The following is a 17242-nucleotide window of genomic DNA, read 5'->3' as shown; positions in this document are numbered from 1 at the left end:
TTGGCTTTACAGAGAGATCCACAGGCAGCCCTGCCAGGACATGGGGCAGAGGTAACCCAATCCAAGCTGCCCCACACCTGTTCCAGCCTCTCCTCTGGACACTTAGGCCACCTCCAGTTTAGCTCTCTTGGCTAAGTCACCCCCGTTTCCTCCTACCCCTCCTCTCTACCCACATCTACTCCTGAGTTACCTTGCCACTTGCTTCCTCTCCACCTGCGCCCAGCTGCTTTCACTAAGGAAACAAAAATCTCTACCCTGCCAACTGGCATCGTCACTGATGTGTGGTTCCAGATCCCTGCACATCACAAGGCAAGTCTCCAACCACCCCAGGCCTGCACCCTGACCCCTTCCACACAGCTGCCCTCCCAAACTTGTTTCCCTCCTGCCAACCCCAGCCCCTATACTTCTGCAATCAGTGTCCTCAATTCCTGTTTCTCCAAAAAGCCAAGAGCCATCTAACCTGAGCCTCCTATCCCCTGCTCCCTTCTTTCTCCACTGCTGAGAGAGGGGTCCAATCCTTTTGGCCAAGCCTAATACCATGTACATGTACCGGGATCTCATCCCCTCTTGCCACTTCAGGGAGCTCGCTCTGTCAGTTATCCCCTCTTTTGCCTGAATGTCTCACCTCAGCTCCTCCTGTAAACACAATAAGATCTGCAGCATCCTATAGAACTTCCCAGCATCCCGCAGGGAAGTTCCACAGACCCTGCTGCCTCTCATCCTTCCAGGCTCCCAACTTCTCTGCCCTAGGTCTCCATCTCACTGCTTCCCTTTCACCCCTGGCCCTAATGCATTCTGTCCCAGGCTCCCTCTGCCTCCCCTCCCCCAAAGTTTCCAGCAACTTCCACATCTTCATATCCAGGGCTGTTTGCCAGTCCTTATCTAGCCTGACCTCTCTGCCTCATCCAAAACCTCTGAACATTCTTCTTCCACTTCTTGGAGCGCTTTCTTCTCCTGCATCTACTGCTGGCTGCTTTCCCTCCGCTGGCCTCTTAAATGCTAGACAGTTTGGGCTTCTAGCTTGGCTTTTTTCACTTCTCACTCTACATGACCTCCCTAGGGGACTCTCTGAGGGACAGCAAGGGTGATGGAAAGAACATTGGCTTTGTGGTCAAATAGTCCCAAGTTTAAATCCCAGCCACGTCAATGGGTGAGCTTGGGCAAGTTTCTTCACCTCTTTGAGCTTTATCAACCTCATCTGAAGAACAGGGAGAATAAACTTCTGACCTTGCAGGTTGTTGGAGTGTTACTGATGATGACTCATGTGGAAGGTCACTCACAAAATAGGTGGACAGCACGTAGTGGGGCATTATGGCTCCAGGCACCACCAATATGCCAATGACCACCAAATCTGTATCCCTAACCCCATTTTTGTCCTAGCTCTAATTCTGTATGTTCAATTTGCAGATCTATAGCTCTAGCTCCCTCCTCTCCTTCCTATCTAGTCCTACATTTCCACCTACTTATAGATACTTCCGAGATATTTTTCAAGACCTCAAGCTGAACCTACCCCCAGTTGAACTTATGCCTCACAACACTCTCCCCTGACCTGTCCTCTTCCCATGATCTCCATCTTGAGGTTAATGGCTCATAACCTAGTCAGTGGCCCCATTTGGATTCCTCAGAGTCCTAAGGACAATCCTCCTCCTGATCCCTCTTGCTGCTGCCACAGTTCAGGTACTTCCTGTGTCTGCTGTGGGCCACTGCCTGACAGAGCTAAGTTCTAGCTGCCTGGTACAGTGTATGTGGCCTTCTGTGCCAGTCCTGAGCCTTTCTTTCCAATGACATTTCATGGTTGTCTTCTGACTTCACCATCACTACACCCTAGCTACACCATGCCTGGCATGCACCATATTCTTGTCAGCTGGAGAACTACTGCCCTTTAAAATCTTGTAGTGGCTCATGCCTTTAATCCCAGTGTTTTGGGAGGTTGAGGCAGGAGGATGACTTGAGGCCAGAAGTTCAAGACCAGCCCAGGCAACATAATGAAACCCCGTCTCTACAAAAAATTCAAAAATTAGCTGAAGTGGTGATGTGCACCTGTAGTCCTAGCTACTCAGAGGCTGAGGTAGGAGGACTGCTTGAACCCAGGAGTTGGAGGCTACAGTGAGCTGTGATCTCACCACTGCTCTCTAGCCTGGGCTACATAATGAGACCCTGTTAAAAATAAAAATAAAAAAGATCCAGCTTCCATGGTACCTTGGTGGGGAAGTGTTTTTACCGCCCCAGCAGACTCGGAGCTCAGTGGTCCTTGAAACCTATCCCAGTGATGGCCCTGGCTATCGGTAATGGTCTGTTTACCTTCCACTAGTTCTATCAAACCTTTGAGGGCAAGACCCATTTGGGTCACCTCTGTATCCCCAGCTCTAAGCATATGCCTGGCAGATAGTTGTGTTCAGGGAATTATTTATTGAATAGCTGAAAGAATGAAGGAAGGGTGAGCTCACGCAAACCCCAGAGGAGAAGTGAAGCATTCCCTGACCTTGTCTCCCTGCCTCCAACCAGTCTGAGGATGCTTCAGGTTTCCTGGAGGACCTAGGGCAGCAGAGGGCAGAAGGGCAGTGAAACCCCCACTGAAGAAAGCCCATGGACACAAAGGGGGCCTAGGAGAGGACTCCTGCTAGAGACTTTCAGGGTCTGGAAGACACAGATGCATATCTGGAACCTTCCAAGCCGGCGCTCAGGATATACCCAAAGGTCTGAAGAACTGGGTAATGGCAGCCTAGATAAAGCAGCCAGAGGTAGGAGACTGGGCAAGAAGGAGCCTGAGTGGTCAGAGGGCTGGGGCCAGAGCAGATGAAAGGGGTCTATAGGCAGCTCTCATATGAACTCTGGGAGGCAGGTCCAGGAAGGAGAACCCTAGGTGAGGCCACTTGAAGGTCCCTGGGGGATTCTCTGCCACCTCATCAAAGATCTTTCTGACTGATGCTTAACATTCCATTATTGGAGAATCACTCCTTTGAGCTAAACCTTATGTTCTTTGGCCCCAAATACAAATATTCCTGTGAGAGAGGGTGACAGCCTTTGCCAGTTAAAACTTTAGTTATCAGTTGACACCCTAACAAATGTGTTGTGAATATCAGAGGAGGGGGCTGTAGGAACACTCATAAGGAACTTCCTAATTTGGTTAAGAGGTGGCTTGCTTTCCCTCCCCCTACCCTGTTCTTTATGCCTATCCTCTCTTAGATCCCCACTGGATTCCCTCCTCAGAGGAAAAGATGGAGAGGTGGAGAAGGACCACTTCATCTACCAATACCACTCCTATGCATATCCTGGATTAAGGAAAAGATAGGTGGAAGTATTGGGGCAAAGTTCAAGGTATCCATGAACCAACTTCAAGTAGACCATAGAGCAAATTGTTGTAAAACAAAACTCAGTTACCCAATAGCTTCTATTACATTTTCAGAGAAGAGCTCCCATTGGGCTGAAAATCATTCTAGGAGAAACTGAAAACCTGCAATAAGGAAGGATCGTTGGAATGTTTGCCAGCTATGTGCTTGTGCTAAGTGTTGATATCCTTACAGAATTTTGCCTCCCTTTTGCAGCAAGAGGCTCTCTTCGTCATGCCACGTCTCCACTTCCCAGCCAACTTGGCAAAGCTGAGGAACATCACAGTCAGGCTGAGATTCCTTAGTGCCCTGCTCTGGTCCTGCAAAATGTAGTCTGTAGGAAGCTGCAGTATGCTGGAGAAGAACGGGCTCTTCCCTGGGCCCCTGACCCGGACTCAGCGATGTTCCACCTCTTGATCAGTGTAAGGGCTACTGAGGAGGGAGAGGAGCTCATTCTTTTTTTTTTTTTTTTTTTTTTTTTTGAGACGGAGTTTCGCTCTTGTTGCCCAGGCCGGGGTGCAATGGTACGATCTTAGCTCACCGCAACCTCCGCCTCCCAGGTTCAAGTGATTCTCCTGCCTCAGCCTTCTGAGTAGCTGGGATTACAGGCATGCGCCACCACGCCCGGCTAATTTTGTATTTTTAGTAGAGATGGGATTTCTTCATGTTGGTCAGGCTAGTCTTGAACTCCCGACCTCAGGTGATCCACCCGCCTCGGCCTCCCAAAGTGCTGGGATTACAGCTGTAAGCCACTGCACCCAGCCCAAGAGGAACTCATTCTAATCCTTTTCTGTCTTCACCCACTGTCCCCAGTCCCTGGTCCAATGCTGGGATTGATTGAGAAATTTGGTGGCTTCTCTTTGGTAGATCCAAATTGTAATGCCACCTTTTACCAGTAGGTGCCGCCATCTAACATACCATCTTTCAGCCTTGGTGAAGTCCTGAAGCCAGACCTCTGGGAGTCTGTCTACTCAGGGAACCCACTGCCTCCAACAAATTTGCAAATAAAATTATTATATATGAAATAGGCCCACACTGGTGAAATTAAGATGTGGAATTAATTGTATGTGTATTTCTTTATAACCACAGACTCAGTGTTTAATGTTTGACATATATTGTGCACTTACTATGTACCAGGGACTTAAAAGATATGGGGATTCAAAGATGACATGGTTTCTCCTTTTAAGTTTATAATTTGGTAAGAGAAATTCACATCTAAGTCATTGGAATATAAGGCAGAATGTGGTAAATGTCCAAATATGGAGGTGCCAACATAAAATTCTAATGAGGGCATAAACAGCACAGATTAATTCCAGCTGGAAGCAGGAGGACGACTCAGTGGAGGAGAAAAGGGTTTAAAGCTGACCTCAAAGAATATATGGAATTCTCATACAGGGAGTTGGGTGAAGAGAGTGAGGGCTTTCCAGGTGGCAGGAACAACGTGAGCAAAGACTTAGGAGAATGTCTTCAGGGAATTAGTAATGTGGCTCAATTAGAGACAAGTATTTCAGAGAGTGTGGAGGAAGATCTGAAGGGTGGGATGGGGCCAGACAATGAAGAGCCTGTTGCCGTCAGATGCTAAGCGACTGACAGTGTTGCATAGGTTCCAGGAACCCGGCGACTTTACAGCAAAGTAGCAGCATGGCGGGCTCGGCTTCATGAATTAGCTTTATGTGTGCTGCAGGATTTCTTCAATGTGTTGATTTTTAGTGAATTTATTTCATCATGGATGCAGGAAGAGAACAGAAAGAAAAAGGGGAAGAAAGGACATAAAAAGAAGTGGGCTGGGCACGGTGGCTCACGTCTATAATCCCAGCGGATCATGAGGTCAGGAGATCGAGACCTCCTGGCTAACATGGTGAAACCCCGTCTCTACTAAAAATACAAAAAATTAGCTGGGCTTGGTGGTGCACGCCTGTAGTCCCAGCTACTCGGGAGGCTGAGGCAGGAGAATGGTGTGAACCCGGGAGGCAGAGCTTGCAGTGAGCCGAGATTGGGCCACTGCACTCCAGCCTGGGTGACAGAGCAAGACTCTTGTCTCAAAAAAACAAACAAACAAAAAAGAAGTGACAGGGAGGGAAATAATGGACAGAAGGAAAAGAGAGATGGAGAAGGAAGAGAGAGAAAGAGAAGAAGGCAGCCCTGGAGGAGGCAAGGCAGAAACGCCCTCTGGCTTCTTGCCCTGGCCAACCACAGAGGACAATGTGAGGCGAGTTTGGTGATGTGTTTTCTGCTGGCCCTGTTTGTTTTTCATTTTTCTGGTTTTGGACAGATCTGGGGTGAAGGAAGAGGGGGACAGGGTTGTGGCTGGCATTGATAGTGGTCCTTGGGCTGGGCTCTGGGCTGGTGGGATCCTTTAGCGGGGGTTTATGGGCATTGGAGCTGAACTTTTGAAGTCCCTGGGAGGGGGCCTCTTTGTAGGTGTCCAGAGCCAGGTGACCTTCCTCAAGCCTGGAGATGGTTTGCCCTAAGCTCTTTGTCTGTGTCTTTCCTGACCCTGGCAAGAAAGAATTAGTCCTTGAGGCCTGGGCTCCTTGCCTGTGTAGCCAGGATGTCGTGCTGGGCTGGGGAGCCCATGGGGGTAGCAAGAGCAGCTGCTTCCAGATTGGCGCTGGGGAACGCAGGGAGAGTCCATGAGAGCCAGACTGCTCCCCGGCCCCGATGATGAGTCTGGCTTTCTCTCCCATCCCATGGCCCTTGGAAGCCAACCTAACAAGCTCTATTAAAGTTAATGAAACGCAGTGATTCCTCTGTTTGCTCGGTTACAACTCGTTACGAGTTGCTCTTGCTTGCTCAGCTCTTGCATGCTCAGCTCTTGCAGAGGAGATTCATTTGAGTAGCCAGGGCCTGGCCTTTGTCCCCCTAATTTTTATTGGCCCATTAACAAGATCAGATACTTTGGCTGACCAGGAGTTTCTAGTACCCAAGTCCCAACAAACCCTATTGGGTGGAGTTTCAGGCAACCTTTTGAGTCTAAATTAGCCTAAAAACATGCTGTTGCCCTTCCTCCCTCTGTTGCTTCCCTATATCCAAACTCAGTTTTATATGTAGGTACAGTAGGAGTATGCAGAGTTTTCAGAAGTTAGGAGATGCTTTTCCAGCCTCTTTAAAATGTGTCTCAACCCACTGATTTAGAGAAGTTCCCTAGTAAGAGCTCCAGCTCATTTGGTTTAAGGGCTTTCCTCCCCCATTTAAATGGAAATGTACTGAACATTGTTAGTCATTTATACTTTGGTGTGAATTAGTTCATATTGTCACTTTAAGGGGATTTGGGAGTCTCCTAAATTGTATGCAAACTTTTGTCCACACTATTCATTCTTCCAGAGAAAGGTTTTCTATAGCTTTCTTCAAAATTTCCATAACCGCCCTCCCCCCGCACACACACGTACACATGCACACACGCGCTCCCTCTCTCTCTCAAAAGGTTAACAACCTCTATGTTAGTAGAAGACTGGGCCATAACTGGAATTACAGAAGACAAACTCTCCTTCCTTCATCATCTGCTTGGCCAGTCCTGCCTCTAAGGAGGGACCTTCCCCTCGTCCTTAAGTTCCTTATCCACAGACCTCCCATTGTCACCACAGCTCAATCATATGCTTCCCAAATCTTAAAACCAACCTCAAGTTGGTGGGGAGGAGTCAAGAGGAGAGCCCTTGAACTCTATGTTGATTTACATGCTGAGGCTGTAAATGATAGGTTTACATGCTGGTGTAAATACTCATAAATTCACAGTAAGTGCAGGGCATCACATGCTTTCAGTGTCCAGATCCTCTGCAGCCCGTACAGGCCTGGCATTCTCAAGGTCAGGGAGGAGAGCACCGAGTTGGCAGCAGCTAGCATGACAGGAGCCAACTGTGACTATGGAGGAAAAGGGCGTGCTTGGAGTTGGTCTCTAAACCCTCATCCTCTCCTATACAGCAGGTGGCTTCTGCACAGTGATACCTTGGCATGACTCCCCCTGCTCCTCAGCCAGCCTGACTGTTCTTTTGGGTTAAAGCATTGTTTCCAGAAGGTCCCTGTTAAAATGCAAAGGGGCTTCTTGCAGGGTGACTTGGGGTGGTTGGCTGACTGGCTGTCACTCAACAGAAAGCGGAGACCCCAGATCAGGGAGGTTAAAGTTTGGGAGAAAGGTTCAGGTGGGTCAATACTATAGCTACATGAAATTGATTTAAATGACTTTCCAGGTGCTCTCCCTAATTCCACTCTTGGGGGCTGAGAATCTATCCTTCATATGGCAGCCAGAGTCATTTTAAAGCTGGGCCATATACAACCTCAACATGATAGACATTTGTTGGGGGGCCATCCTATGCATTGTAGCATATTTAGCAGCATCCCTGGCCTCTACCCACTAGGTGCCAGTAGCACTCCCTCCCCAAGTTGCGACAGCCAAAAATGTCCCCAGACATTGATAAATGTCCCCTGGGGGAGGGAAGTGAAATCATACTCCCATCTCCCCTTCCCCCTGCCCCACTGAGAATCTCCATCATAAAGTATAAGTCAGCCCATGTTACTCCTTGATCAAAAATCCTACCATGTCTTCTCATTGTTCTGAGCATGAAATTCAGTTGTTTGGCCCAGCTTTCAAGGCCCTGTGTAGTCCAGCCTTGCCTCCCTCTCCTGCCCCACCTTGTACCCCTCTGCTGTCATCTACCATCACCCTTTAGCCACACAACCCTTTTTGACATACCTAGATAAACCAAGCTCTTTCTTGGACAGGGTGGAAGATGGAGAGATATGGGCAGATTTGGAGTAAGTTTCAGAGGCCCTAATTTCTTTGGATTTTACTGGGAGGCCTTTTCTTTTCTTTTTTTTTTTTTTTTTTTTTTGAGGTGGAGTTTAACTCTTGTCGCCCAGGCTGGAGTACAATGGCGTGATCTCGGCTCACTGCAACGTCCGCCTCCTGGGTTCAAGCAATTCTCCTGACTCAGCCTCCTGAGTAGCTGGGATTACAAGCGCCTGCCACCATGCCCGACTAATTTTTGCATTTTTTAGTAGAGATGGGGTTTCACCATGTTGGCCGGGCTGGTCTTGAACTCCTGACCTCAGGTAATCCACCCGTCTCGGCCTCCCAAAGTGCTGGGATTACAGGCGTGAGCCACTGTGCCAGCCTAGGGAGGTCTTTTCATATGCGCTTATGACAACTTGTAAATATTTAACTTACTGAGTTATTTACTTTTGTTTTTCCCTTCTCCCCAACAAGAATGTAAGCTCCATTAGAGCAGGGACCATGTCTGACTTGTTCACTGTTGTGTCCTCATCATCTCCCGTACTGCCTGCCACATGGTAGGTCCTCAGTGATCACCTGTGGAATGAATGAATAAGGGTGGCAGGAGTTCAGAGAGGGAGAGGGACTCTTCTGGAAGGGTAAGGGAAGATTTCCTGGGCACGCTGAGGCTTGAAGCTTGGGTAGGAGGTGGGGAGGGTAATCTGGGACAGAATTTAGGGGATGGAAGAAGCAAGGGCCTAAAGAATTTCACAGTGGCCCAAATGTACTGCAATGAACCCAGGTGACATACAGGCAGCAGGAACTTGTCATGAGGCAGAACAAGTCTGATGTGAATATGATTCTCAGTCTGAGTGGGTCAAAGGAGGTGAAGTAGTTGAGTCCCCTAAGTTGTTGGGGAAGTCGGGAGGGAAATCAGTTAGGCTAGAGCCTAGCAAAACCAGGGCCAAACCAGGGAGGGTTTGATTGCTGAGACTGGAGTGTGGAATTGGCTGAGCCACTGAAAGGTGATGATTATTCCTCACCTGGTATCTGATGTTGCTGACCTTGACTTCTCTGATCCCCTCAGATCCCCAGAACCAGCTCTGTGATCATAAGTGAAGTCAAGGGACTGACCAGACACATGAACCTAGATCTCTGCAAAGAGCCCTGGGACCCAAATGGGAGAGGTCCAGGGCCTGGTTCCATCTTCCCTCCCTCTCTTGATGTGTGGCCCTGCTCAAGGCGTTGGACTGCAGTGGACCTCCATGTCCTTCTTTTGGAAAACAGAGTTAACAATACCTGCCCCGTTCAGAGGAGAAATGAGGTCATGTTTGTGCAGCATTGTGAGCTCACTGGAGACAATGAGTGTATTCTTCTTAACAGTAACAATAATAATCATTACTGCAAATCTAACCAGTAAATATATCTCCTCAAAGCTGGAGTTGGCCGCTCAGTAGGATAGCAATTAAAGTTTTTCAAAAAATCTCTAGGTGGGGGAATTTTCTGGCTGCATTTTGATCTCTGGGGTTTGCAGAGTTGATATCATTGTGGGAGGGAGAGAGGCCTGCAGCAATCATTCATCTCAATTCCATTCAGTTGTACTTTTCGTATCTCTCTTATCCTTGAGTTCTACCCAATGGGTTTTGCAATTTCTCATCCTCCATTAGTCCTGAGGGAAAGAAGTCCCTAAATTCCCCATCTCCACCCTCACCCACTGTCCCATTCGCTGACATAAATAGTGACCTGGCTACTGGACATCCTGGGCATTCGAGCATTGGCCACAAACTATCCTGCAAAGAAAGTGATCTGTCTTGAGTACTTGATTCTCTTTTCTGCTCATCCCACTTAGTATGCCAGTGATATCCAAGCTGAGCTGTGCATTCAAAGCCCCCAGGAGTGGGTCCATGGATTATCAAGTGATTCTAATTTAGCCAGCCCAGCACCTGTCTGAATTTGAGAATTGCAAGGTTTTCAACCATTAGTTGTGAAATGTGTGTACAAGGAGCAGAGTGGATATACAAAGGTATTTGTTGCAGTTTGGGTCAAGCTGGCAAAAGACCGTCTCTCCTGCTACAATCCACAAAATGACAGAAAAACTCTTGGAACAAATAAAATAGTAAATCCAATATTGTGTGATAAAACAAGAGAGAACCATCAGCAGATCAGAAATGTTGGATCTCTGAGAAAGATAAACAGCATCAAAGCTATAAAGAGGCCGGGTGTGGTGGCTCACGCCTGTAATCCCAGAACTTTGGGAGGCCGAAGTGGACAGATCACTTGAGGTCAGGAGTTCAAGACCAGCCTGGCCAACATGGCGAAACCCCATCTCTACTAAAAATACAAAAAAAATTAGCCAGGCATGGTGGCATGCGCCTGTAATCCCAGCTACTCAGGAGGCTGAGGCAGGAGAATCGCTTGAATGCAGGAGGTGGAGGTTGCAGTTAGCCAAGATAGTGCCACTGCACTCCAGCCTGGGTGACAGAGTGAGATTCTGTCTCAGGAAAAAAAAAAAAAAAAAAAAAAAAAAAAAAAAAAAAAAAAAGCTATAAAGAAGTAAAACTGGGAGGAAACCACAGCTAAAACATGCAGGAGAAGACTTGTATGGAGAAAAGAGTGGTTTGGGGGTCTCCAAACCTGAGTCAACAGACTCAAAGAAACCAGAGGAGGTTCCAGGGGTATTCCTGAACACCAGTGTTCAACAGCTAGCAGCAGTGGATTTGCCCCAAGGTGCTGGGCTAGAGAGGTGAGCAATACTCCAAGTAGCTACTGATACTCTGGGAGAGGAATAGGGAGCACTCAGCCAGGAGAAAGGCTGTCTGCAGATCACTCACCTCTCTCCCACTCCCCGTAGCAGAGACAGGCTACAGTGAACAGAAAACTGGCAAATTAAGGATGAGCAGAACATCAATAATCACCAAAAATTTAATGAAAAATATAACCATGACAGGGTGTAGCTCCAAGCCAATATTGTCCAATAGAACTTTCTGTAATGATGGAAATGTTCTATATTTGAGCTGTCCAATATGTAGCCACATACCACATGTGGCTATTGAGCACTTGAAGTGTGGCATCTGCAACTGAGGAACTGAATTTTTAATTTAGTTTTAATAAAATTTAAGCAGCAAGGCTCTCCTGTATTGGATAGCATAGTTCTAAACATATGGAAGAGTTAATGCCCAGAGTAATAGAGATAATAGAGCAAACAAAAACAGAAACCAGTTTAGTTGAGGTATATTATCTTCAAGAGATGCAAAATAATATTAAATCCCTTTAAAAGAATCAGGAGTCTAAGAAATTTAAAAATTGATCATTGAAATTCAGAACTCAGTAGATGGTCTAGATAGGTTTAATGATCAGGAAGACTGACCTGAGAAAGTCTCCTTAAGCACAGTAAAAAAGACAAAAAGATAGAAATTCTGAGAGAAAAAATTAAGAACCATCTGTGGGATTGGCATTACAGAAAGCTAGAACTTCAGAGAATAGAAACGGGAAAATAATTAAAGAACTAACAAAAGAAAATTTCCCAATTGCTGAAGAAAGAAGTTAATCATTAGCTTGACCTTTCCCAGGGAAAAAGACTCACACCTAGACATATTGTAGTAAAACTTCATAACAACAAAAATAAAGAAAAAAATCCAAGAAGCTTCTGGAGAGAAAAAAAGCAGGTCTTCAATAGAATAATATTAAATTGGCATCAGACTGGATGTTAAAAGACAATGAAATATTATTTTCAAGGCCCTGAAGGGAAATGAAGTATTCAAGTGGGAGGAAAAAATTAAGATTTTTTTTTTTTTGTTTTACAAGAAGAAAGTTTGCCACCCTCGTATTCCTTAAAGAATTTCCAGAGGAGGTGCTTCAGTAGAAAAATAGTGAATTCAGGAAAGAGGAAGACGTGGGATGCCGAAACTGTGGTGAACAAAGAAACTAGTAAAACTTTTAGTGAAGTCTGAGTAATTATTGAGGCATAATGTAAACATTTTAAAAACAACAATTTGGAGCAATAATCTACCCAGATGATCTCAACTTGGGAGGTGGCAGGTGGAGGAGGAGGAGGAAAGTTAAATAATGCTACGGGAGAAAAAGTTCCTGATCAGCTCTAGTCATTTATAGAAAACTAGAAGTTAAAGGATTCATATGCCTCAGAGGGTATGGAAGAAAAAAAAAATAGGATTCATATTTGAAGGTAATCAGCAGAAGATGGAGAATTGGAAAATCAACTTCTAGATCAATAGAGCAAGTTAAAAAGATGTGGAAGGGGGCAAAGAAAACTTGATCAGTCTAACAAAAAGTAGGGAAAGAGAGGAAAAAAATAATAAGAAAAGGTAAAGAGGAAGCATAAAATAAAATGATAGGCTAAGTCTAAAAATATCATTAATAATACATGAGAAAAGAGAAAATTCCCCATTAAAGGGCAAAATCCTTCCATACATATGCTTTTTACAGAGATATATTGAAACTGACAAGATCATTTTGAGTATGAACAGATGGGGGAAATAAGCAAATAATAACAAAAAGAAAGGAAGTACATTAGTATCAGACAAAATGAAATCCAAAGACAAAAAGCATTAAAAGAAACAAAGAAAGGCTGGGCATGGTGGTTCACGCCTATAATCCCAGCACTTTAGGAGGCTAAGGTGGGCGGATCACTTGAGGTCAGGAGTTCAAGACCAGCCTGGCCAACATGGTGAAACCCATCTCTCCTAAAAATACACGCCTGTAGTCCCAGCTACTTGGAAGGCTGAGGTGGAAGGATCGCTTGAGGTTGGGAAGCAGAGGTTGCAGTGAGCTGAGATTGCACCACTGCACTCCAGCCTTAAAAAAAAAAATAAAAAGACACAAACAAACAAAGAAGGAGATATATTGGTAAAAATTACAATCTTCCAAACACATACAATTTCCATGATTCTTTAGGCACCTAACAACCCAGCTTCAAAATATATAAAGCAAACACTGATACAAACAAAGGAGAAATGAACAAATCTATGGCTATGGATGAAAGTTTTAATAGAGCTATCTCAGAAATCTGTGGATCAAGTAGGCAAAAGTCATAATGAAAATAATAGAGGATTTGAGTGACACAATTAATCAACTTTAATGAATATCATATCCAACAAATTGAGAGACTTTTTCTTCAAATACACTTTTAGCATTCACAAAAAGAAATACTCAAAACAATTATGGAAACGATATTACATCAGCCATTTTCTCTGTCTATAATACATGAACATAAGAAGATAGCCTCAAAATGCTGGAGTGTGATTGCACTCCATATTTACCTGGAAATGTAAACTAATTTACAGGAAATTCCCTGGAACCCAAAGCCTGGCTTATGTCTGCTACAGCTTAGCTCTGGGGTGTACTTATGAGTTTAAGTCTCACATATGAATGTCACCTTCATGATATCCCAGTAGGGAGAACATTATCTCTGCTCCCAGTAGTACTCAGCCTGGTATTTAAAGCCCAGCCCCCACAGTCAAACCCCAGTCTTTCCTTTTTCACCTCTCCTGCTTCTCCAACATGCAAAATGCCATAAGCTCTTGGTACACTCACCACCTCTTGGGTATTCCCAGGATATCTGGGAGGCTATACTCTTGGTCCATGACACTCATTCAATTGCTTAACTCGTCCCCCATTACTTAACTCTTCCATCTCTGTAAATCTCGCCTTCTCAAACAGCAAACTATGGATCAAGGGTCAAATCTGGCCTGACTCCTATTTTAATAAATAAAGTTTTATTGGAACACAGTCACATCCATTCACTTACATAATGCTAATGGCTACTTTCCCCATAGTTGAGTAGTTACAACAAGATAATATGGCCTGTAAAACCCCAAATATTTACTATATATGGCCCTTTATAGAAAAACTGCTGTGTAGAGATATTTTCTTCTTGAGGTCATCTACCAAGCTGGGGCACAAGAAGAACCCTTATTGCTCACTACATGATGAATAAAAAATAACTGGTTAAAGGACTGGGTGAGGTGGCTTACACCTGTAATCCTAGTATTTTGGGAGGCTGAGGTGGATGGATTGCCGGAGCTCCGGAGTTCGAGACCAGCCTGGGCAACACAGGGAAACCCCATCTCTACTAAAATACAAAAAATTCACTGGGCGTGGCTATGTGTGCCTGTAATCCCAGTTACTGGGGAGGCTGAGGCAGAAGAATTGCTTGAACCTGGGAGGCAGAGATTGCAGTGAGTCGAGATCATGCTACTGCACTCCAGCCTGGGCAACAGAGCAAGACTCAGTCTCAAAAGAAACAAACAAGTGAACAAACAAAAACTGGTAAAGAATTGCCTGTGCAGGAAATAGCAAGGATGCTCATTGTGCCTCAAGAACACTGTCATGGGGAAAGAGAAGGCAATGTGAGCAGATAGATATCACTTTGCCGAAGTGGCAGGAAAGCAGGCTTTGGAGCTGGCCGACTCGGGTTTGACTTCTAGTGTGGCCACTTTGTAGCTGTATGACTTTAGGCGGATTTTATGCCCTTTCTGAATTCTCTGTAAACTATGAACGATAAAATCTACCTCTAGGATAGTTCAAGTCTCAAAAACTAATGAACAGAAAACACCTAAATCTAGAAGCCCTAATAAATGGTCGTTCTTTTTCATGGTAGACGCAGAGTCTGTTCCAGGATTGGTCTCCAATTACTCCAGGCCAGTTTCAAATGCCCTCATCCAACCCTCACAAGGCATAAGTTTTTTATCTGGCTGGCCCTCCCTGTAGAAGACCACCACTTCTCCACCCCTTTCTTTCCATGGCTTCCCATGGCTTCCTTCCTTAACCTTCCACGTTCCACACTGGTTGTTATCCAGCCCCAACCTCCCTGACTCCGCCATTCCCTCACCGTAGCACTTCAACTCTTCCTTACTCTGTTTTTGTTTCTGTTTTTCCTTGGGACGGAGTCTTGCTCTTTCACCCAGGCTGGAGTGTGATGGCGCGATCTCAGCTCACTGCAGCCTCCACCTCCCGGGTTTAAGCAATTCTCCTGCCTCAGCCTCCTGAGTAGCTGGAATTACAGGCACCTGCCACCACATCCGGCTTATTTTTGTATTTTTAGTAGAGACGGGATTTCACCATGTTGGTCAGGCTAGTCTCGAACTTCTGACCTCATGATCCACCTGCCTCGGCTTCCCAAAGTGCCGGGATTGCAGGCGTGAGCCACTGTGCCTGGTTGACCCTGCTTTAAATGTCATTATTGACTTCCTGGAATCATTCTCTGGGCGTTTCCTATGAACCCAGATACCTGTCCACACCAATTTGTCCCCACCAGGGGTCTAGTGAGCCCTTGAGGGCTGGTCACTTGATTTGACAACAGTGGGCAGGGGCAGGCAATAGGCAGGCTCAGCCTTGCTCTGGGCTGAGTGAGCACAAACCCATTGGGCACCGCATCCTCATTCCAAGACACCCCAGCCAGCTTTGCCTGCCTGGCGTACCAGGGCTTGAAATTTCTGCCACCAGAGAGGCATTGCTTTGTGATTATTTTTATCCTCAAGATATTCCTCTGTTAAAATACAGGTAATTCCTAGAAGGAGGCCAACTGTGTCCAAGATCTTATCTTGAGTCACCGCCTGTGGGATATTAACCTTTCAATGGTCAGCTAATCCCTGGGTTGTTGCAGCCTCAAATGAGATCATATAGCTGAAAATGATTTCAACATTATGAAGAAAAATATATAAGCAAAGGATTATTCTCAGTCAGTGTTGGAAGGTATTCGCAATTGTCTCCCCACTTATTGAAAGCGGCGTTTGAAACAGGCCCCCAAAGAGTGAATCTCTAGTGATGGAATTCCAGACCACAAAGTAAGTCAAAGACATTTATGGTGCCAGGGGCAGGTACTTTCCCACTCAAAGCCTGCTGCCTAGGTGGCCACCAACTCAGCCACTGCTCGAATTCTAGGCCAGTTCTGAACACTGGAGTCTTGGAGCAAAGAAGGGGCTGTTGATGTGACTGAGCTGTTGAGTCCAGGGGCACAGAACCAGGAAGTCTTGGAAGCCTCTCATTTTACAGATGAGGAAATTCAGGCCCACAGAGAGAAAGTTGCTCACCCATGCAAAGTCAGGGAACCTAAAGAGAAAATTACGCCTGTGCCAAAATAGCTGGGATGGGACTGGGGGCCAGGAGGGGGCCAAAGACAGGAGGGGGCTGACCTCTCTCAGGGGCTGTCCCTATGCACACCCAGCACAGATGGACAGAGGACTCCACTCAGCCTCTCATTCAGCCCTCCTCCCCCATTGCCCCACCCCCACCTCCCAGTGCAACCAACCTCTCCTTGCCTGGGGCCACTCTGCCAATAGAGGCCTCCCATCCAGGCCCTTGACCCACAGAGAGAAAGTCCGAAACAATGCCTCTAAACTGAAAACATTTTTGTCTTTCTCCACAGAACAATGGCCATTAACAGGCATGGAACTGGAGCAGAAATGGAATGAACCCTAGGGGCCTGGGAGCCTGGAGGGGTGTAGGAGTGGGGAGGGGACTGGGGAGACAGGCGGCAGAGGAAAGCGCCTGCCCCCCCTCCCCGTCTCCTCCCATCACCCCCTGTACCCCTGTCCCTAATGAGGTGCTTCTGGCAGCACCTGACTTGTCCATTGCAAACACCACTTGACCCCCGGCCCCTGACACTCTCGTGAGGTGCTGAGGGGCTGTACACATGCCTCCCACCCCAGCCATGCCCTGGGCACTCACCACACACCAGGAAGGCCAGGAGCTGCAGCAGGGGGACGGCTTAAAACAGCCCCACCAACACCCCAAAGTGGGTCTCCCAGTTCCCCGGGAAGGCCTGGATGCCCTGCTGAAGGGTGAGCAGGGCCATGTGGGTGACCTGGAGGACCCAATTCCCTGGCCATGGGAACCCCCAGCCTGGGCTCTCTTTGGGGGTAGCTGAGACAACGAGCCCCCACCCAGAGCAGGAGATGACGCATTTTTTCTGTGGCCACAAGCCACTTTGACGGGTCCGCCCCACTGGGGAGCAACCGAAACCTCATCCCACCCAGCGCGGCCTTTGTCTGCACTACATATTTGTCTTATTTGGAAGATTTTTGTGGGTTTTCCTGTCTTTCTCCAGCGCTCACTGCCCTAAGGGGGACGAAGGCAATGGCGGAGCTGAGGGAAGGGAGTGAGAGGCATTCTTGGGGCGCTGTGCCTGGTGGTCTGCAGCACATTTGGGGGTGCGAGAGAAATCCGCCCCACACACCCGTGGCACCCCAGT

The 17242-nt window shown here is 46.7% G+C and overlaps 1 protein-coding gene across 4 annotated transcripts in view; it reads right to left on the bottom strand.

Annotated features, from left to right (window-relative positions):
- Nucleotides 1-16867, bottom strand: part of SCUBE3 (signal peptide, CUB domain and EGF like domain containing 3) — a 63199-nt gene extending 46332 nt beyond the window's left edge. For all 4 annotated transcript variants that reach the window (XM_010389637.2, XM_030928176.1, XM_030928175.1 and 1 more), the window contains exon 1: nucleotides 16720-16867. The gene's annotated coding sequence lies outside the window, so the exon portion shown is untranslated. The remainder of the gene's footprint in view (nucleotides 1-16719) is intronic.
- Nucleotides 16868-17242: the final 375 nt, after the last annotated feature.

The sequence above is a fragment of the Rhinopithecus roxellana genome, chromosome 4 (assembly GCF_007565055.1).
Source record: "Rhinopithecus roxellana isolate Shanxi Qingling chromosome 4, ASM756505v1, whole genome shotgun sequence".
Lineage (NCBI taxonomy): Eukaryota > Metazoa > Chordata > Mammalia > Primates > Cercopithecidae > Rhinopithecus > Rhinopithecus roxellana.
The sequence above is the reverse complement of the archived record's forward strand: the minus strand, read 5'-3'. Positions and strand labels throughout refer to the sequence as shown.